We start from the raw sequence: 23,757 nt of genomic DNA on the forward strand, positions 1-23,757 counted from the left end.
ACTTGTTTACTCAGTTATGCTGTTTCATTTCACAAGCTTATTTTATAGCAAAAGTGTAGTCCTCTTGATACTTACTTACCTCGCCGCTGTTTATAATAAATGTTATTTGGAATCATTAATTTTCAATGTAACATTTCAATGAAGCTCTCTTGCAACTAGAAGGAAGTAGGTTTAAAATTCTCATGCTCGATTTCTGAACAAAAGATAGTAGTTTTTTGTGTATTATATAAATTTTACAATGTTTTATCAGATATTTCTTAAGAATATGAGGTATACTGGAATTATTCTTTTAAGAGTTTTTAAATTACCAGTTTACTAAACATGCCATTAACTATGTTGATAGAAGTAGTCGACAAAATTTGTATAGCAATTAAGGATGAACAGTTGTCCAGAGATTCATTTCAAAGTGATGTTAAACCATTAATGTGTTTTAAATTTCAAACGCCCCATAGCTCAACCAAAGATAGTGTTTCTTTTTGTGTCATATTTTTATTTTTTATCTTTATTTAGAATATAAGTACGCTACATTAAAAAAAAACAACAAAAAAACAACAAATAATTGAAATTAATTGTTGGAAGCTCGGTCTCATTTTCCTTTTCATGGACGGTACTGTAATGTGCACGAAATTCGTTTATTCTAGCAATAATAAAAAAGCACCCATCAGGAACCTAATTTGGTCTTTTTATTTCAGCTAACAGAATGATTTATCTAAGTACTTATTTAATTTTGCCTACTGTATGAAAACTTAGGTTTCTAAATGATTTGTTTTTAAATAATATAGTCTTACAATTTTGACGTATAATCAATATTCTATATAGGTCATTTTTACGGTGTTCGTTTATTTCTGCAATAAATATGTAAAAAAGATACTATTAGCATATTAAACATCTTTTTTTGTGAATATTGATCCAAAGGAAATTAGTAACCTGACAACTTTATAATGTACTCAACATATAATTTCAATTGTGATTCATATCAGAAGTAAATATGGTAATACATTATATATCTTTTTCTTAGAATACAGCTATTTCTATTTGTTTTCTAAAACATCTGTATATTCCAAAGAGCATTTGTATTACATGATTAGCATCTATATTGACTTATTTTTTGTAATGATCGTACTTAAGGAAATAATATGTAAATGCGATATTAATCTTTCTGACAGTGAAATTATCTCCTTGGTAATAACAGAGTTTCTTACATTAAAAAAACCCTAGAAATTACCATTTATAAATGGGCGACTATTATTATTTATGCCGTACCGTTAATAGTGAGCAATATCATATAAGAAATATTAATTCATGAGAGAAAAAAACCTAAATAAAAAAAAAAATAAATAAATAAAAAATAAAAAAAAACACACAAAAAACAACAACAGAAAACAACAGTAGTATCATTTTAAATTGTCTGACATACATTTTATATATTATTTGTTGCACATTCTATTTCAGAAAAAGCAATGAAAAATTAATCTTAGGTCAAGGCATCTTACATGTTTTTTATTTTTTCTTATTTTGGGAGATATATAACAAACAAGTAAATTTCATAAACGTTGTACTTATCACTTTCAGACATTAATTTACTTAATATTTTACCGACTTCTAAAATTGACCGATTTTTTTATCTTCTTTCCAAATATTAATAACGTATACAACAATTACGGTCGACAATGCATCAGTGTATCTGCCTGCTGTTATAAAAGAACGTTTTCACATCAATCGTTCCCAATACCAAATTATCATTCCTTTTCAAATATATTTAGTCATTATTACAAAAATGTTCTTTGATTTTTATAATTATTTCCGGAGTACAAACCCCTTTTTCACACTTGATAATTAACACTAACACGTGTTCATATAGAGGAGGTTATTTAAAATGATTATGAAAGCAGATTTATATACGACTGCCAACAATATTATCAATTGATCACTAAATGTATTTCACAAGTTAGATTACACTACAAAATAGTGGAACAGAAATACATTTTAAATAATCATTGATATATAAACGAAATTCTAAAGTCATGTTTGTCAAGTAATATATTATTAATATATTTTGTTTAAACCTAAAACGAAAAGGAAATAAGCAAATAAGTTCGAAAATTCTACTTTTCTCTGTATAATTCATTTTTATACAAGTTTTCCTACTGGCTAAAAGACTAAACAATTCAGCTACAACGCTTTATTAATTTGTTTATTGAATCGGTTATGCAAAGATAATTGATTCATTCTTCACATCGAATTCATGATCACATTTTCCAATACAATTACACATTTGATAATATGTATGAATTTAAAGCTATTTCCAGTCGGAATAAATATTGTCCTCCAATTATAGTGAAATCAGTCTTTTATTTTTTTAGGTAGTTTTTATATTTTACCCTAAACATTTCTTTATCAATAATAATTGGTTAATCGATATCAATTAAACATGTAATAGTCATTTGAAATATATTGTTAATTAAGCTCATTCAACTTGGCAGCATAAACTGGTATAATGGATCTTTAAAATTTCACTTCTTCATGAACACTTTCGTAATACTTCTGAAGAGAATTTTTTCTGTTCTGTTCCATATCTCACCATGTTTTTAGATATTAAAACCAGAACTTTACAAGTAACTAAAACACATATGAACAATAAAACTATTGGCAAAAATTTAACTCTGGTGCTAAACGTCTACTTGAAGGACCATCCTGAGGAAAATGTTGTGTAACATATTAAGAATTTAGCATCGTTTTGGAAACTGTCAAATAATTGCGCCACTTGACTGACAACGTTTCGCCGTAAATTTGCAAGTAAAACATATCTTATAATCGCATTGGTCACTGAAGTTTTTTGTTGAAACGAGTATTAAGCATGTACTTTTGTATTAATTTCAAAATTTTGATTGTTAACTTTAAATCAGCAGTTGATAATTACTCATATTATTTCCAAGCTATCTAGTAATATACTCCTTTTGCCAGAAACAGAAATAACTCGGAAAAAAGAAGAACACAACAAACAAAATGTTTCAATTATTTAATTGAAATCATGATAAGGGTGCATGTTTGTGTGATGCAGGCAATAAAAGAAGTTTGTCTTGACACATTGTTTTAATAGTTTTTGAAAAACAGCAACCTTCTTTAAAGTGAAATAATAGATTGAAACCTTTGCATCTAAATAAACTGTGACTTTACACACTTTAAAGAGTAAGGAAAATTGTAGTTCTGTGTTGATGATATAAATTTTTGCTTAGATGGGTGAGCTGTTGAACATTTAAACATTACTACCAGTTTTATTTGCATTTGACATATTTGAGTGCATTACATAATATTGTTTATGTTTTATGCTTTTATATATTTAATGTTCCTTTTTGAGCTGAAGTACATGTACATAATTGCTAAAGGTCAGATTGCTTTTTCAGATGTCTATGCACAGAAAACATAGAAACTATTGCAAGAATTACGGTCTACTTCAGCAAAACTGTATTTCTTTATTATTTCGTTTACAAAAAACAAAACAACAACAACAAAAACAAAAAAAAAAAACAAAAAAAAAAAAAAAAACGTTGTCTTTATGCTTTACACGTGCTATCTGAATGTTCTTTGTCGCTTTTGTTTTGATCAGGAAATTGTCGGTGGCCGTCATTGTAATCAGATATGATAAATAGACGCAGTGATTTAGCAAATTTAAAAAAATCAAAACTTTCAACAATGGTGCGTGCGCTCGTGATATTATCTGTTAATTCATGTTTTCTTTGTAAATGTACACCTGCAAGCGCAGGTTTTATTTGCAGATTTGATTTAATAACCATGTTTACTATTCATATATCTTCTGATCAACAAAAACCTTTCTCCGATGTCCTTTTAAATTGATAAAAGCTTTTGGGATCAGTTGAGTGGAAATCCTGCGCAACTGAAATACATGTAAAGTTTTCCTTTTTTACAGATGTTTCAAATTAATTCATTTTACTTTTCAATTATTTTATTATATAAACTATCAAATGACCTTTCTGTTTTTTTGTTTCTTTTTTTATCTTTTTTTTTTTTATTTTTTATGCCGTTTTTTTTTTTTTTTTTTTTTTTTTTTTTTTTTTTTTTTTTTTTTTTTTTTTTTTTTTTTTTTTTTTAATTTTTTTTTTTTTTTTTTTTTTTTTTTTTTTTTTTTTTTTTTTTTTTTTTTTTTTTTTTTTTTTTTTTTTTTTTTTTTTCTTTTTTTTTTTTTATTTTTTTTTTTTTGGTTTTTTTTTTTTTTTTTTTTTTGTTTTTTTTTTTTTTTTTTTTTTTTTCCGTTTTTTAATTTTTTTTTTTTTTTTTTTTTTTTTTTTTTGTTTTTTAAACTTACTTCTGTTCAAAACAATTCTTTGCAATAATATATTTATATTAATAATGACCTTTATTGTGTTATAATATTATGTTTCAAAATGATTAAATTTACAATTGAACCTCAATATGATATTCTCTTTTCCAGAAAAATAGAATTAAGGTGTAATATTGCGTTTTCTACTGCATTTCAGGGCGTTGCTTAATTGCATTTAGGCACTCATATGAACATGAGAATTATTTGCAGTTTCACGTTGTGCCTTAATTGTAAATTGTTTCTATCTTTATCGAACGTTTGTTTCCAATGATCACAGTTTATAAAATTGTCAGTTACCTCAGTTAAATTATGATAAACGCGAGTATCTATCTATACAAGTTTGTAAGTCATACATTGATAAGTCCAATGACATTTGCGAGCGGAATATATCAAAACAGTTATTAATTAGGTAAGAAATATTACTAAGTTGTATAAGTAATGCTCAAAACTGTCGAAAATTGAAAATCGAATATTAGAATAATTATAATTAGATTAAAAAATGAAAAAAAAAAAAAGAAAAAAAAAAAAAAGATTTATAAAGTTACTCTTTTCAGACTGTTCTAAAACCTTTAATTGACAGGCATACATTATTGTTTTGAAATCTGAACAGTAACTTAAATGTTAATGCTAACCTAAAATTCATGAAGTAAAAAAGAGGAATATTTACAAAGGTATATTGCACGAATTTTATCTCTTCGAAAATAAAAGAAGAACCTCGATTAAGAGAATATTGTTTATAAAACAGAGACAAAATAAACATGTTAATAAAATGATAACATCTTTAATGATGACATAAATCAGGAAAAAGTGTAGGGTTCATTATCAAAACTAATAAAGATAACAGAAATAGAATATAACGCTTGTAAATTATTTATTTTTTATCGCCAAGAATTTACTGGTATTCCACTTAACTCAGTATGAAAATACGGTATACCTTGTTAAATTCTACTTTATTTACAATCAGTTATATGTTCAATAGTCGTTATATTTTGCAATGTTAATATCAAATAGTATAAGGAGACCTCCAACGTTGAAACAGGTTTGAAAACCATATGCTATAGATGTTTATCCAATTCATATTGTTACAGAAATCTTTGTTTGATTTTATCACTTATGTCGGATATAACATTTCGTATTGCAAGCGTATTTCATTTTTTATAAAAATATTTAAGTCAGTATTACAGATATACTTTAATTATATTTATAACATCATCATCATCATCATCATCATCAAAAACCTCATTAAAAGCAGGAAAACGATGATTTACTTTTCTCTTCAGATTTTGATTTGTCATTATAATTTGAGATGTATTTTGACATACGACACACAACGAAGTACTTCTCATTTAATCAAATATCTGATTCTAAATGGCGAGGAATATTAAATAAAAACAAATGTTTGTTAGTTAAGGATATATTTTGACAATACATAAATGAACGATAATGTCATATTTATGGCAATTTAAGTTCATATTGACAATCAAACTAATTAGTACACCGCAAGTAAGTTGTAACAGCTGCTTGGTTCACTGAAGAAGACTGGAATGCAGCCTGAAAACACATGACAAAATACACACAAATAATAAAGAAAGCAATATAATATACTTTTCGTTTAATATATTTTAAAATATTGACTTTTGTAATGCTGACTGATCATCATTACAAATGATTAAAACAAGATATAAAAATACTCTAAAATATAAAATGACTGTCTCTTACCTTTTTTTATCATTACCGATACATTAAGAATGGATATTCAACGCAATGTCCGTGGGTCACGCAGGTTATTAATTGTTCATGTCAAAACGAATCTATCCAAGTTAAACGTTAAGTTGGTTTTAACAAACAGTGCACTGGCCATTTCAACAAAAAGTCTTGGATTGGCATAATGACATTTTAACCTGTTCCGAGTATATACAATGTGATTTTTGTTGTTATTTATTCGTACTAACATTGTAAAAGGTCATATAGAGACTTCCCGGCTTTCATGGCGGAGAAAGATCACAGGCGCCCGTAATTGCATTCATTTGTTCAAGCACATACGGGTTCCTGAGTAGAACTACCAATGTTCTGTAGGGACCTGGCTAGCGTCCTCTCATGAAAGTGGGGTGAACCAATAGTAATGAGTTGCAAGCATATACAACGTGTATTACAAATATACACATAAAAAATATACAAATTAATGAAATTTATATATTAAATGATTTCGTATATATCATTCAGGACAACAATGTTGTACTTTTCCTTCTATATCAAAATTACTTTAAATAAACTAAACGTTTTGTCATATGTGTACAGAAAAGACTAAGACATTTAGTAATAGCCTTCTAAATATTTCAACGTCATTTATTTTATTCATATTATATTAGTGTTACAAAAAATGTTTGCTTTATTTCTAACAAAACATTTAGACAACATTTGCATTAAAGTAAGTTTCCTGATAAAATAATAGAAAAGTAAATCTGCCCTTTGTTTCAAACATCATTTTTAAGAGAAGCAATAAATTGTTCGTATTTTGTATTCTGCACATGGCCTTGATTTATGCTCATCAAATTATATACTGAATTATTATAATCTAAAACACGGCTTCAAATATGAACTTCACGTGTCATTAAAATTAACGATATGTTTATGTTAAAATATACATGCATGTTATTTGCAAGAATATTAAAGTTAAACGAGTCTTTTTATACAGAAAGACTGAAGCGTAAAGTAGAAATATATAGATGTGAAAATGTTATTCTGTCTTCGTTCGTCATTAATTTGGAAAAGATAATCCCTTCATAGGAAATGTTTTATAATTTGCAGATGATTTGAGTAATCACGCAATTGGAAACAAATTTGCCCACTGAGCGTATTAAGTATTAATTGCACAATCAGTAAACTATCTTTAACCATGCTTCATTTGTCTTTAAATAACAATTGTTCAGCAAAACGTGCTAGACTTATATCTGTTTTGATTTTTTTTCGATGCTTATACAGATACAGAAATATTGGATGCAATGATATTTAAGAAGAAGGCATATCATAACATAATGATGCCTCTACCGTTCAATGTTTGAGCAAAATGTTGTCTCAACACCATGCTTTTTAATCAATCAAACGACGTATATATCAAAGTGAAGTTTCTATGACTTGTTAACTCGGCTTTGCTGCTTCACTTCAAATGCTTATTATAATTATAATTGTACTTACTTTATATCATACTTACTTTATATATACTTGATTGCTATTGCTCATAAATGTAAAAACATTGTGTGTGAAATTCATAAATGCCATAATAGCATAGCAATGAAACTATTTTTCAACTAATTATCATGTAGTTATATACAAGAAGTTGGCGGTGCTCCATTGCTCAAATATCGATAGTGGTTCATGATTCATTTGTTTTATATAATGTTTTTCAGATCTTTCTTACAATTAAAAAACTCTGGAGAGGTGATCTCTCGAAAGCATTATATATAATCACAACAAAATTACATGAAAATTGCAGAGCTGGTTTAATTGAGTCTGTACATGAGGGACACAATGCACACTAAAGTATTTTGTATAAGGATCATATTTAAATGCCATTAAGTATATTGATTGATGTAGATAACTCTATTTGTCTTGAAATGCAGATGGAGAATGTTTCAGAGGATGCTTTTATTATAGATATCCTTTACATAAAATCATGATTTTAACTTATACACAATCGTAATTTCCAGAATTTCAACTCTTCCACTGACAATTGCGCATAATTGACAAAGTGCACCCTTAGACGTACTTGTTTATATAGTTTAAAGTTAAAGCATTTAAAATATGTCTTGTTGTAAGTTATTTAAGTTGTTTAAAGTTGTATGCAAAACATGTTATTTTGAATTAATTAATTCAGGCATAGCTTTCACATATGGTATAATTAAGTATTACCTGAAAAACAAACAGCTGTCGGACAGACACAAAAAAGAAAATGAATTAAGAACAACCGTCAGCAGACACAAAGCCTGTTGTACCCTATCCTGATTTTTTTTGGGTCCTCCTGGGCTCCTTGTCGCTGGTTCTAGTTGCTGTGTCGTGTGCGGGTTGCGTTCATTAAATGCCGCCTTTCCTTGTTGATCTTGTTTATCATATTTTATTCAAGAGACACAAAACCTTTTGTTCTTTTATTTTAGCTTGCAGAACGACTTCTCCGATAACAGGTTTAAATTTTGGCTACTTTTAACAAATTAAGTATCAAAAGATTTCTCAATGATTTGTTTATGAATAAAATCGTCTAACCACTTTGAGGTTTAATCAATGAAATTAATAATGTGAAGATCTTGCAAACAAAAGAAAAAATATAAACAAACAAATAAAAGTTCAATCTGTTTGTGTTGTTAGTGAGTACTTTATATGATTCGAATAATTATATATTTCGGCTTTTGAGTACAATATTGGGTCATTTTACTTAAACACAATTAGTTTTACACATTGACATTTTGTTTTATTTCATACGTGTTTATGTACTTGAATATAGGTCGTGTTACAATATCCGTTTATTTCTTCAATAACAGGCGTATAACTATTATACCTTAAGTTAATAAAACATCCTTTTGTAAAATAATGAACCAAAGGAAATTATTTAGCTTATATTTTTATATTGTACCTTCTAACACGATAAGCATTTTCCAAGAGATGTAGATAACATCTAAGTCTCCGATTTTCCATAAAGTGTGTGAAAATGTGCAATAAATTTGACACATGTGACGTAACCATTTAACTACGGTTTGGTAAACACTTGCATATTTTAGATAGAACCTCTTTGTTAAATGATTAGCATATGTTTAATGATCGTATAGTCATATGCAAATGCGATATTAATCTATTGGTTAGTGCAATTCCCTGTTTGGTAGTAAACGTCTTTCTAACGTTTAAAAGCCCTAAAAGTGTCCATTATGACTTATAAATGGATGAATATTAATTATTATATATGACCGACCGCTAATGGTTAGCTGTATCATATCAAAAATATATATTCATGATAGAAAAAGAACATGCTCTTTTTCTTGGTGGTTTATAAGGTATTTATCCTTTTAAAAGTCTGACATATGACGGTCTATGTGTTGTTCGTCGCATATACATGATTATATCAGAATAAGCAATGACAACCAAATTTCAGACCAACTCAACCTTTGGACCTCTTCGTTTTTGTTTATACATACATTTGGAGATATATAACAGACAAATGGATTTCATTTAAGTTATAGATCTACTGTCAATTTGATATTTTACTGACTTTTAATTCTTACTGATTTTGTTAGCTTTTATCAAAATGTTAATGAGGTATGCAGTAATTCCGACCGAGTCTCTACCTGGTTGCTGTTGTCAGAGAACATTTTTTTTCATAAATCGTTCCCCACCTCAATTATCATCTTTTTATCTTTCATCATTATCATAGAAAAGCAAAACTATTCTTTGATTTTTATAATTATTTCCGGTACAAACCTCATTTCTATACATTAAAATTAACGCCAATATGTTTTATATGTAAGAAGTAATTTACAATAGAAAAATGATTATGAAAGCAGATTGATAGACGACTATAATCAAAATAAACAACTGAAAGCTCTTTTGAACACTTGTGATGTTTTACATGTTGGGTAACAGAGTAGCATTATAAATCAGAAATACTTCTCATTACATATATTATACTTAGACGAACTTACAAAGTCATGTTTTAATTGTAAACTGTTATTGATACATGTATTTGTTTGATGAATTTAAACGACAAGAAAATCAGCATACAAATGATTGCGCAATTTTAATACATTTTCTGTATAATTTGCTCTGAACCACTGTCTACTGTAGAAAGAATAACAAATTTAGGTATATATTGATATAGATGATATATATTTGTCAACTGAATCGGTTTTATGAAGAAAAAAAAGAACTAATCCTCACATCCGATGCCATGATGTTCTTCAAATTAGTTAATATCATTTACTAACAGATTTTATATGAATGTTGTCAATATATTTAACCTTAAGCTAAGTTTTAAATTTTTTTGTTATTTTTCGAAAGGGATATATTTTCGAGGTAAGACCAGTGCAAGTGTTGTAAATATTTGTATTCTAAGAGAGTCCTTATCTTTTAACTTTAATATTTTGTATGCAAGATATAATAAAATTGATTAAATTGAAATAGTAAACAGCGGTTTGCATTACACTAAGGAAATATTAGATGTATATTTTTGAATCATTCATCTCATATATAAATAGAGAAACGGATAACTTGCGATGCTTAAAATTAATTTTCTTCGTAAACATTGTTGTAGCACTTTTGCAAAGAAACACCTCTGTGTTATTCTATATATCATTTTAGTTACCTATTAGAATTTAATTCAGAACTTTACCAATGTCCAGAGCCCACACAGGTGACAATTGGCTAGAAATTAACGTCTCTATTGCAGATCTCTCAGCAGCATGGTTTGTGACATTATAAGAAATTAGGCTTTCAAATTATTGCGTCATCTGTCTGACAACGACCTCATGTTGTTAAAATGTTTAGATAAGAAATGATAACGTCGTTTGTATCTGTAAGCATTACATATCATATAGTCGGTCACTAATAGTCACTGATATTTACTCTTTTTATTTTCTCATTTTTTATAATTATTATATTACTTTTGCCAGAATTAAAGGCTACCTCAGGAAATCATTTATCAAATAATTCAATGGTAATGAAGACAAGGGTGCATATTTGAGTGATTGAGCCAAGATGCACACTCTTTCTGTTCCCCATTATTACAGTTTGTCTGGGCGCTTTGTCTTAATTATTTCGACTAACATTAGCCCTCTCTATAAAATTTTAGTAATTGTCTTCCGAAAATGGTTTTTTTTTGCATATAAGTTAACTATGTCTTTAAACACTTTCAACATTTAGGAAAAAATGTAACTGAATGTGTTGATGATATTAATTTTTTCTCAACGATAGGTAATGTGTTAAACAAGAGCCGGTTGAACCAGGTGATGCTCCTAGAAATTAACGTCTCTATTGCAGATCTGTCAGCAGCATGGTTTGTGACATTATAAGAAATTAGGCTTTCAAATAATTGCGTCATCTGTCTGACAACGACCTCATGTTGTTAAAATGTTTAGATAAGAAATGATAACGTCGTTTGTATCTGTAAGCATTACATATCATATAGTCGGTCACTAATGGTCACTGATATTTACTCTTTTTATTTTCTTGCTTTTTATAATACTTTTTTTGCCAGAAATGAAAACTACCTCAGGAAATCATTTATCAAATTATTCAATGGTAATCAAGACAAGGGTGCATATTTGAGTGATGGAGCCAAGCTGTTCCCCATTATTACAGTTTGTCTTGGCGCTTTGTCTTATTATTTCGACTACCATTAGCCCATCTATAAAATGTTAGTAATTGCTTGTTTTTTTGCATATAAGTAAACTATGTCTGTAAACACTTTTAAGATTTAGGAAAAAAATGTAACTTGTGATGAACATATTAATGTTTTCTCAACGATGAGTAATTTGTTAATTAAATGTCAACATTTCTACCAGTTATTTACATTGCACATATATGTATTCATTGTAAAATATTTTAATGTTTTTGTTGTGACAACAAAAAGCCAGTGACTATTTTTCTTTCAATAACATTTGTTGAAGTACAACACACACTCAAGTCCTTTGGATTTGCAGAATGTTAATACACGAATTATGGTACATTTTAGCCATTCTTGGATCATAAAAGTATTACGTATTTTTTTGCTGAAATGAAACCTGTTTATTTGTTATTCATATAAAATAGCTGGTTTTATAATGTTTTGTACAATTTCAATGTCATTTGACATCCGAGATTTTTTTATATAATATCGGGCCGTAATTGTAGTCTGATAATTTAAAAAGCCCAATCCCAAAATGTACTTTGTAAATATTGTTCACTTGCTAAATGCTTTGTTGAATAAATATGTTTAAACCAAAAAGCGCTTAGAAAATTAAAAGAACTAATCATGCGACAACAACGCTTGATCGCGTGATTTTCTGTCAATGGTTTTCTTCTTCGATAATTTATATCTGCTAATTCAAATTTAATTTGCGGATTTAATTTCATAATTATCCTGTTTTCCTCCTTCTTCATATCAACAATAATTATATAACAGAAACGCCAAGGGCAGGTGAATTGAAATTCTGCACTCTGACATACATGTGATATTTCCTTTTTTACATTATTTGTTATATAACCAAAATTCTTTTGCTGTGACCTTTGTCAAATTTCGTTCTGTTTCAAAATGTTATGCGTGGGTTGGCTGGTTTTGAAAATATCGTACTTTCTATCAGGTAAAAAATATAAGTTATTTGTATGAATATTGTTTAACACTTAAGATATTAAAATGAGTTATAGTTGAAAAAATTATAACTAAAAATAACCACTTATATTCTTTCTAGACATCGTTTTAATATCTGAAAAACATTATTATCTGCCATTATTATATAATGTTCACTGTTCACTTAATATATTTTTTTAAATTCGAAAAGTAAGTTAAGTATTTGTATCTTTTTATATAAAATCGATGACACGAAAAAGTGAATTAACACTGCACAGTTATTTTGCAGGAATCTTATCTCTTTGTTAATAAAACAGTAGAATTTATTAAACTGTGAGAACATTAAAATGTTAATAAAATGATAAGATCATTTATGATGACATAAATTGGGAAGACGTGTTGGGTTTATTCTCGATATTACAAAAATAACAAAAAATAGAATATAACGCCTGTAAATTAGTAATTTATTATCAGCTTGACTTTACTGTGTTTTACTAAGCTCAGTATGAATATTTTGTATACCTTGTTAAATTCTACTTTATTTACAATTATATATATTATAGTCTCTATTTTTGAAATGTTAATATCAGTTTAAGAAGACCCCCAACGTTGAAAAAGTTTGGAAAACCATATGTTGTAGAAGTTAACCTGATTCATATTGTTATAGAAAAATTTGTTTAATTTTATCAGATGAAATGTCGAATAAAATTTACCACTTTGTATTCCAAACCTACTGATATAACAATTATTATAAACAATTGTTTAACAGTTTATAACGCAGTTAACATTTTACATGTTAAAGAAACCCATAATTATCATGATTATCATCATCAGCAGCATCATCGTCATCATCATCATCATGATCCTCATGATCATGATAATCATGAACTTAGGATCATCATTATCATCATTATCATCATCATCATCATCATCTTCATCATCATCATCATCATCATCATCAACAACAACAACAATAACCTTAGGCAGAATGCAATAATTTACCTTTCTCTATACAAATCAATACTATTATAGCAATGTATTTTACAAATAATTATACTATACAAATGGATACATTTGTTTTTCAAAGTAAATATCTGATATTAAATGGTAATATATATTATGTGAATGAATGTTATTCACATTCAGTTATGGATATATTTTAAGAAAACATAAATCAACTTCATTGTCAGATTTATGGCACTTTTATTTACTTTTATCATTTATTTCATTTTATTATGGATCATAAAATTAATTATTACATCGCATGTAAGTCTTAACAGCTGCTAAGGTCCCTCAAGAAGTCTTGTACGCCATCTAAAAAAACATACCTAGTACAATTAAATAATAAGAGACAATAAAAACATAATATAAGATAAGAAAATAAATAAATGATGATGATATTAATACTAATGAAAAAAAAGAAAGTAGTTAGATAAACAAACAAACAACAATTACCCCTCCCCCAGAAAAACAACAACAACAACGACAACAAAAAACAACAACAACAAAAAACAATAGACTGTTACTGAAATAGATCATTCCGTTTACTGAGAAATCTGTTATGATGGTACAGACGTTTCTTATATATCGTTTTAATTTTGCGCAATGAGAGATTGTAATTTAATGTTCTGTAATAGTAATATTTAATATGTAGTATTGTTTCGTACTCTTATGAATATATAAATCATTTGTCATGCACTCTCATTACAGAAATACAATATTCCGCAAGGTTCTGTCTATAGGGGAAAGTTAATTGAAATCTAATGATGTTAGAGAAAGAAATATTTCACCAATTGTCACTCACACTAGTAAATAAAAAAACAATTATTTTCAACATCTTTTTTAATGTCTTTTATAATGTACGTCATATAAACAAAGACTTAAATTGAAATAAAACAAAAGTTCTAAATTGCTTATGACAAGTTTAGTTGATGTTTTGCACTAAACACCCAAAGCTTAAAGAGCTTCTCTTTTAAGGAACTTATATCAATTATTGATTGTTGCCTAATTGAAATAACTCGGTCTTTAACATTTTCTGAACAAAAGTTCGATATTTATTTGAACGAAAGGATCACGCGCATTGTAAAAATTTAAAAGTGTAAAAGTAAACATTATTATCCTAAACTTCAGCGTTTTGATATAAAACTGTATCAAAACAAACTTAACGTTGTCTTCGGTGTCTCGACTGTACAATACGGTATCTAACCCGGATGCACAATGATTAGGAAACAGTAAGAAAATCGTATCCGTAACATATATTCATAAATAAGTTCTCATGGATGAAATAGTCGTCAGTGTTGTTATATTTTTCTGGTCCTTCGGGTTTGTTTCCAGATTGTTTCTACCATTAAAGTTCTGCAATAAGATTTGTTGAAAAATAGTAGAAAAATTACCATGAAAATCATAAAAAGCTAGATTGTGTATTGATACATGATAATAACATCTCGTTGCAAGCAGATAGTAGAGTTGATATTCTCCTGAACCACCCTCTATCATAACTTAAATTCTAAGTGTTTAGGATAATGTTTAGAAACAAATATTTTACTATGTACATTTCTTTATGAAAAGATTAGACATGTATCAACCTGCTTAGGGAAATGTTAACAAACTCAAATTTGAGTTTGTCATAAAGGGAAATTAAATTAAATTTTTATTTAAACAAATCACTCTGTTTTTCTTCGAGAAATGTGTGCATAAAAAACATAAAAAAGGACAGTCGGTCATAGCTTAATCAATCTCATGTTTTCTTTGAAAAATAGTTTATGTATATCATAATAACGTTATAAAAAGTTTTCTCTCAAGCCTTCCTTGTATCAAAATTTAGACTAAAAAATCCTTGATGTAATAATAAGAATTAACTGAGGTCCTATGATTGTTGCAATAATTACATTTCAAAGAAGCCATAAATACTACATATTTGTTTCTGCGCATGGGTTATTCATCTGTTTTCTGCCAGAGTGAAACATTGATTTATGCTGATCGAATTATGTAATAAATTATTATAATCTAAAACACGGCTTCAAACCTGAAATCCACGTGTCATTAGATTTAACGATATGTTTATGCCACAACATAGCTGCATTTTATTTTAAGGTTGTTAATTATAAAAGTAAACGAGTTTTTTATAAAGAAAAAAATGAAATGATTTTATGTAAGCGTAAGTACATACATTTTAAGGTTAGACTACTTAATATTGTTATACTTGTTATTGCATCATCATTGAACACACACTTTCCATGGATAGCTGTTCCATGATTCAAATGATTCTTTCTATATACAGCTCTCATGATCATGGCAGATAATTGACACATATAAACAGCTTTCGATATTGGTGTTATTCATATCTAAATATAATTATGCATGCACAATTAGTTAGTTTATTCTTCTGATAATACCAACATTACACCTGTAACAAACCTTTAACTGAAAACGCAGTTTACAATTTTGATTTCTCCATCACTTCTTCTTGCAAGTAACCACCCTAAGTCGGGCTTGGAAATGTTTTTCTTTGTTAAAATGTACAGTGTTGTCGAACCGACGTAGCATATAATGATATGCATTTTTCCTAGGTTTATTACTGAGAATTTTCAAATCAATGTAGAAACGGTTGGAAACCATCTATTTCCAAATAAATACATTGGGGAGATAAAAAGAACATAACTTGGTCGAGCAACACCACATTTGAAGATATCCTCAAATTTTCAACAAAAAAAAATGTATGACATTTCCGGTAAGGTAATTGAAAGAAATGTATCCAACAGCACCGTTCTTTAGCCTTAAAGTTTAATCGACACTTTTCTTTAATTATAAATACCCTTATTATGCATTTAGTCATCTGACAAAAAAGCAACATTTCATTGTATATAGTTAACTTATAAAGTATGTGTGAAAGGTGAAATCGTATTATCTAGCATCTTGCATCATAACGGATTATTACGAAATGTGTCATTGCCGCGTAGTCAATATGCTTAGAATTACATTTAATACGTTATGATGATTTTTTTGTAGTAAAACATAATAAAGTAGGTATACTGCATGATAAAAGGAAATCAATGAATCTTAACAAATACTACATTGTGCGTATATACAAGATTACTAAGTATTTTTTATGTTGTAATAGACTATACATCACCTCAATTATTCAAGTTTCCTTTTAACATGGAAAACAATAACGCATAATTATCTACTTAACATTGCATGCAATAAAAGTTCAGAAAACATCGAATGAAACGATGAACAGCTGTTACGTTTTGTAACTCGGGAATTCTTAGATGTATTTAGATGAATAATCAATTCTTCAATTCTTACAAATGGTGTAAAAAAATCTTCAGCTCTTGAACATCTATTGTTTGTACTTGTTTGTAATAAATAAATGAACTGTCATATATTTTAAACTTTTAATCATTTTTCAGACTGATATAATACATGCATATTATTTTCTTTTGATGTGTGTTAAAGTTATTTTACAGATACTCCTAAAAATAAATGATTTCTAAATTATATACCTAAAAAATTCGTAGGTTATTCATACGTATGAACAAACACTACATAAGAAGCATCAGCATTATAATTCCTAGCATTGTAAAAGTTCTTTAACATATGCGCATTTTGGATGATCCGATCTTGCAAGAACAGTAAACATAAAAACAATGGTTGAAAAATGTAGACTCAGCCTTATAGAATATGTTCTTTAGAGATAGTAAAAATGAAACATTCGTCGTTTCATAACGGCAACGGTATTTTATTGTTTGCGAGAGACTACTTTTATTGAAACATAAATGTGCTGCAGCCATAATATTTTCATTTGAATCATGAAACTAAATTGACATTACGCGTATGAAATAGCTTTATAATAATTTTTGTGCTTCTTTTGCTGGTCTTAGATCGAAAATAGAACAATAAAATATGTATTGATTTATACAATCACACAAAACATTAAAGTTTTACCAAATTCTAAAAGAAACAACAACAATACAAAACAGTATACTCAAAACAGTTCCCACATCACTACTTGACGTCAAAATTAGACTGAAAACCTTCAAAGCTAAGATTTATGTCCGTTTCTTTAACGGGGGATTATATCAATATTTATGAGAAACTGTCAAATTATAAACACTACAACTTTTAGGCTAGGTACTTATTATTATCACGCGTATTAAATTTAAAATCACTGAAAATAAATAAAAAATATAAATAGATAGATAAATAAATAAATACATAAATAAATAAATAAATGAACAAATAAATAAATAAATAAAGTTGCGAGATGTTTTTGAGAATAAAAGTCAACTTACAAGCACACTTTGTATTGCTATGGAAATAAAGGTTTTCTTTTGCATTAGATGTCTATGTCATTTTTATAGATGTCAATAAATTTGTTGGTCTTAAATCATGACGTATTGCTTTTTACCAAGCTCAAAAGTACATACATTGTTAAATTTTAACAGAGCCAAATTTATTTTTGTTTAATTTGACACTTTCTTGTCCGATTGTCCCGGAAGCTACGTATTTCGTTATTTGGAAATTTGTGTTCCAAAGTTCCCAATTAAATACATTTTTAACATACTTCTCGGGTGCAAATATTAGCAAAAAAATGTCTAGATACAAGATCGTAACAATGATTACAGACCTTGTGACGAGTATTCCTCTTTTCTATTGTTTATTTTGTTACGATTAGAAAAGCAAAGAGAGAACACTAAACTTCTGTTTGAATATGTTTCAAACATCTCTGAAGATGAAAAAATAGAAACAATATTTCACACGCTTAGAGAACAATATATTTTACACACAAATTATACTAAGTGATGATGTCGACAAGGATGCTGATGATGATGCTAATAACAGCAGAAAGAAATTATAACATTAAAAGAATCATTATAATTGTGTATTAATATTAACATACTTACAGATGATTATAGATATACTGTACACTTCTTAAGTATACTAGAGCAAAATTATTATATCATATCACTATAAATATGTTAATAGAAAAAATAACTATGTTTTCTTTTAATGTTTATCTTTGAATTTTTACTTACATGGCATATCGAGAAATCGAAACGTTTTTTATCACTCATTTTTATCTTTAAATAAGTAGACAAGAAGATATTTCTATATTGCTAAGCAGTAAGTTTAAGTTATTGCAAGGATTTCAGGCCATATACCTTATCATATTGAAGTTCGAACCTATCTCACGCTTGTCCTCTTTACAGATATGGATGTCTATTCAACGATTGCATAATGTTCTTGTCTGAGATGCAATTATGTGAGTTTTGCTTCTTTTGTTACATAATATCATAAACAACAATTTTCTTCCAGTTTTGTTTTTCATTCTGTCTTCTAACAAAGGTGTGTTAAAAGCCATATATTATGTTATAAACAACTGTAACCGTACAACACGTAAAATTAAGAAATAATTTGGTAAAGTATTTTGCTGTAAAATATATTATAATATTATGGTATACCTACTATATGTGCTTATTAACGGAATGTTATTGTTTATAATAGCTTTCTATTTATACCAACACTATTTTCTTTTGTGAACGGTTGATTATTTTCTTTATCTTGTCTCAACAGTTTCTTTAGCTTTGAATATCCAAACACCTTTGTAGAAAAACAAACTACAAAACTAGACATAGAATAAGTTCATAAAGATACCTGTACAAGTCTTAATGATGCAACAAAGATGTTAATTTCAGAATACAGTGTCGTTTCTTTAAATGCTGATAAAAGCTGATAAAATAAATCAAACATTATATGAAAAGCAGCTATTTTAAGTAATTGATAGTCTTTCCGGACCTTCCTAGTATTTAAAAGGAGAACACCAAACTTATAATTCCAAATAATAATTTAAATTACAATTTTTAAATAAAGAATATTTTAATTACAATTCTTACATAAAGAATATTCAAACAAGATTCAGTACAAATTCTCAGAAAATGTCATTGTCTGTTCGAAGTATGTTCCTTTTATTTTGTTTCAAATTGTCATGAAAATATTTAGACCTCACACATATTACAGATTAGAAATTAAAGCTATTTGTATCCAGTAAAACCTGTCTTTTTAAGTTAAATAATCCTTATGAACTTCAAGGAATGTGTATAAATGAAATATAATATTTATTTTGCCATAAAAAACTTGTTTATAAAATCTCGTATGCCATCTGTTAATCTTTCGTTAAACAATTATATTCAATGTAAAACCGCTAGTCTTAAAATAAATTACAGGAATGATGAATAACATACACAGGTGTTCAGAATTAATGACTTCTTTTTACAGATCTTAAAATTGAAATTTAATACCTATTTCTATAATGATATAAAACGAGCTGATATTTTATAGCCTAGCAAGCCACGTTCATATTTTTTAAAAACTATTTTATCGAAGAATGTTCATGCTTGTTTGCTTGGAAATGAGACGATATTCAATGTCCAAAGCTACTATTTTTATGAATTTTTAAAGACTTAAAGACAAAGCTGACTTTACATAATCAAGCGATCCCTTCAATTCATACAACCCCTTCGAGCATGTTCACCTGAATTGTGTATAGGTAATAGTTTTAAAAATGAGTCAAGGCAGAAAAAGCCGGGTTGCATTTGTGCCAAATATCAAGAGGCAGTGATAAGTAGTTGCTGAGACAACTGTAATGGAAATATATTTCCCACCCGTCCGCCAGCCCCCCGACATTGACTATACTATAACCCGTGTTTGCATCAGTGCAAACCGGCCAAAAACATAACGAGTGTTTGATCATTACTTTATTCTATTTTCCATGGATCATGCATTTGTCCATATTGAGTACGAATTTATCAATCTTTCATGATCTTTATTTTACTGACATAGATCCCACAGAAGAAAATGTACAATGTCACAAAAGGACTGGACGAAATCATGAACTGACTGAATTTCTAGCGAGCAAAATTTTATAATTTAGTCAAAGAATACGTTGTGCAGGAATTGAAAGATTTGCAAACAAATCTGTCTTTCGATCTGTCACAATTATGATTTTAGGTTTAATAGGGAACATATATAATAAATATCAAATCAAATAAGAACCACTTTAAAGATTTTTATCCCTAGCCTTAAAGTTTGTCTTTAATTGCTCGTAAATCTTCCAAAACATTATTATTATAGCGCGCTCATTATGAATTCTAAAACCGTTTCATTGATTAGATCCAGACATGGGGTAATCGTAATCGGTAATTTAATTTAATTTAATCGATTACAATTTTTTGAGTAATCACAGTAATTAGTAATCATAATTTTTTTCCTGTAATTTAATCATAATTTAATCAATTACAATGACCAATTAATCAGAAATCACATGATTACATGTATAATTACAATACATGTTAAGCTAAAAAAAACAAACATACATATAAAGGTTAAAAAAGTACCAGTGTCAATGCCTACTATTTGTCTTAGATAGTGTAGGTGAATTAAATGCAGTCACCCAGGTCAGATTTGATGACACCTGTGTTTTAATAAGGTGATAAAAAGATCACTGACAGATTGACCCAATACATAAATGATTGTCACAACTATACCACTTAAATTTAGCTGTGAAATTATAACAATGGCCTGGATAGGTATATTATCACTTATTGAGAAGACTTTACAGGTTCAGTAAAGAGCAAGTATAAGCTGCAATTGTAAATGACAAAAGTGAGATATGGTTAAATTTTCTGTTACATTTTGGTATTGTTAAGTCCATGTAGAAGAAAAATGTAAAAAAAAAGATTTTCATCATATTGAAAAGAAAGCAATACGCAGGCATGTCAGGAAATATGCCTACTGTTTTTAAATACTTCATATTGCCAGAAAAAAATCCTGATGATGGCAATGTGAGAGCTAAATGTACACTTTGCGTTTCATATATATCAGGAAATGTTCAGAGAACACAATTGCATTTCCTAACTTATAAACATGTAATCAGTAATCATAAATGTAATCTGATTACTCCTGTCAGTAATCAGTAATTTAATCAATTACAATGTCAAAATGGAGTAATCAGTAATTTAATTTAATCAAGCATTGTGACAAATAATCATCATTTAATCGATTACAATTGTCAAGTAATCGCCCCATGTCTGATTAGATCTTCATAAAATCTGAATTTAATCAAGATCTAAAGTAGCGATTGAAAAAAAAGCGGCGCTTTGACAAAATAATGCTTGTTTTTCTATAAATGAGCGATGACAGTAGTACGTACGTAAATTAAGATAATAAGCCATCTGTTTACTGTTTAGTCTTCAAGAAATCAAAACACTTCCAAAAGGCTTTTTGTATTTCAAATATCCAAACTTTTAATTTGAATGCAATGTTGTTTCCAAAGCAGTTTCATGAATAGTTTTATCAATCTAAAAAACGTGTTTGATTGTAAAATGTACACATTTTGACGGTATTAAGTATTATTCAGAACTATATTAACAATTTGAAATCTATTGTAATCAAGAAAGCAAAACAAATTGTTTGTGAAATAAAATTACCCGGAACGTGACAAACATAACGGTTACATACAATAATGTAAACAACATATTTATAGATTGTCTAAAGTACAAAGCCAAATCAGTTTTGAAATAAAATGAAATACATAAATGCTTATGGTACAGCCTCATATGCTTTCATAGATACATTCTTCCTTGTCCTAATGAACCGTAGATTTAAACTAACGTATGTCTGGAAATACGTAAAAGGCACTTGACCTTTCAATCAGTTTAGTTGTTAGGATTCTAAGCTCGTTAACTTTATTATCATGATAATATATTTTGCAGATGAATAATTTCCAGCATATTTGTTATAATAATTATCGCCTTGAACATTCCATTTGTTCTTCGTATTGTTCAAGGACATACAATTCACCTATTTTATCTTTGAGGCAGAAACTGTTGCTTTACAAAAGTTGTCACAAGTAAGTGAATATTGTACATGTAACTGCAATAAGATTTCGAGCATATAATAAGAAGAATCATAAATTGTGCTATGGATAATACAATATTTAATCATAAACATAAGCGACATTTTACGGCGTTAAGAAGTTTAACCAATGCTAAATTTACTTTCATTTACATTAATATTACAAACTGTTTGATATGAAAATTAACCAAGAAATTATTGTAAAAAATACACATAAAAGGACATTTTTTAAAAGCAAAGGTAATATCAACAACAACATATCAACGCATGCTGTCAAATAAATAATATTTCAAGTTCAAAAGGAAGTTCTAAATAATCTAAGATATTGTTATAACATTCCATAAAGTTTTATTTATTCGCTCCAGTTTGAAGGCTTTTACAATCAATTGGATAACGTCATTTTATAAATTGAAACTGGTAAATATGTCAGGTTCAAACATTGTGAAAGATAGCAGACTGTTATAAATCAATGTCTAATATTTAAAGGGAGACACCGGCAAAATGTCCATGTCTTCGTTTTGAACTTTTTATTCAGATTTCTGTAAATGTCCTTAAAATAAAATGCTCTAAGCAGTCACAGGAACAAAACTTTTCTTATAAAGAATTAAATGGCAGTTTCCTAATTTGACCCACGCGGGTCAGGTTAGAGCGTTAAGATTTCACAATATTTGTCACAGTGGACTCTAGAAACGTTAAAGGATATGTCAAATGAATAACTTAGACTTGTTTTAATCATACAATATCCACAATATTTGTTATTGTAGCTCCCAGAGTTTGTTCAAGTGACATGACTTGTTTTAAAAGTATTTGGTTATTCTGTCGGCGTCTTAATTGTGTCCAACATGTATAACTATATATTTACCCTTCAAACGCAAAATATATAGAATTGATACAAGAATTCATGCTAGGACTTTAAAAAATGCCATTTAAGCGTGATTTGAGTACATAAGATCATTTTTATTATTATTTTTGTCATTAAAATTTACTGAGTATCACTTTAAATGAATTGCCGTACAATATTGAAAACTGAGCAACGTGGCATATATTAAATATAAATAAGAACATCAACACAGGAATTTGTACACAAGACAAGTTGTATATAAAAATATGTCTGCAGTTTTACTTTCCACTGGTGCGTACTCATATTTAGCATTACTTTGCCTATTGATTTCATTTTTATTTGCATTTTGTTAATTGT

Source organism: Ruditapes philippinarum, unplaced genomic scaffold, assembly GCF_026571515.1.
Source record: "Ruditapes philippinarum isolate M1 unplaced genomic scaffold, ASM2657151v2 ctg3397_1_1_1_1, whole genome shotgun sequence".
Taxonomy (NCBI): domain Eukaryota; kingdom Metazoa; phylum Mollusca; class Bivalvia; order Venerida; family Veneridae; genus Ruditapes; species Ruditapes philippinarum.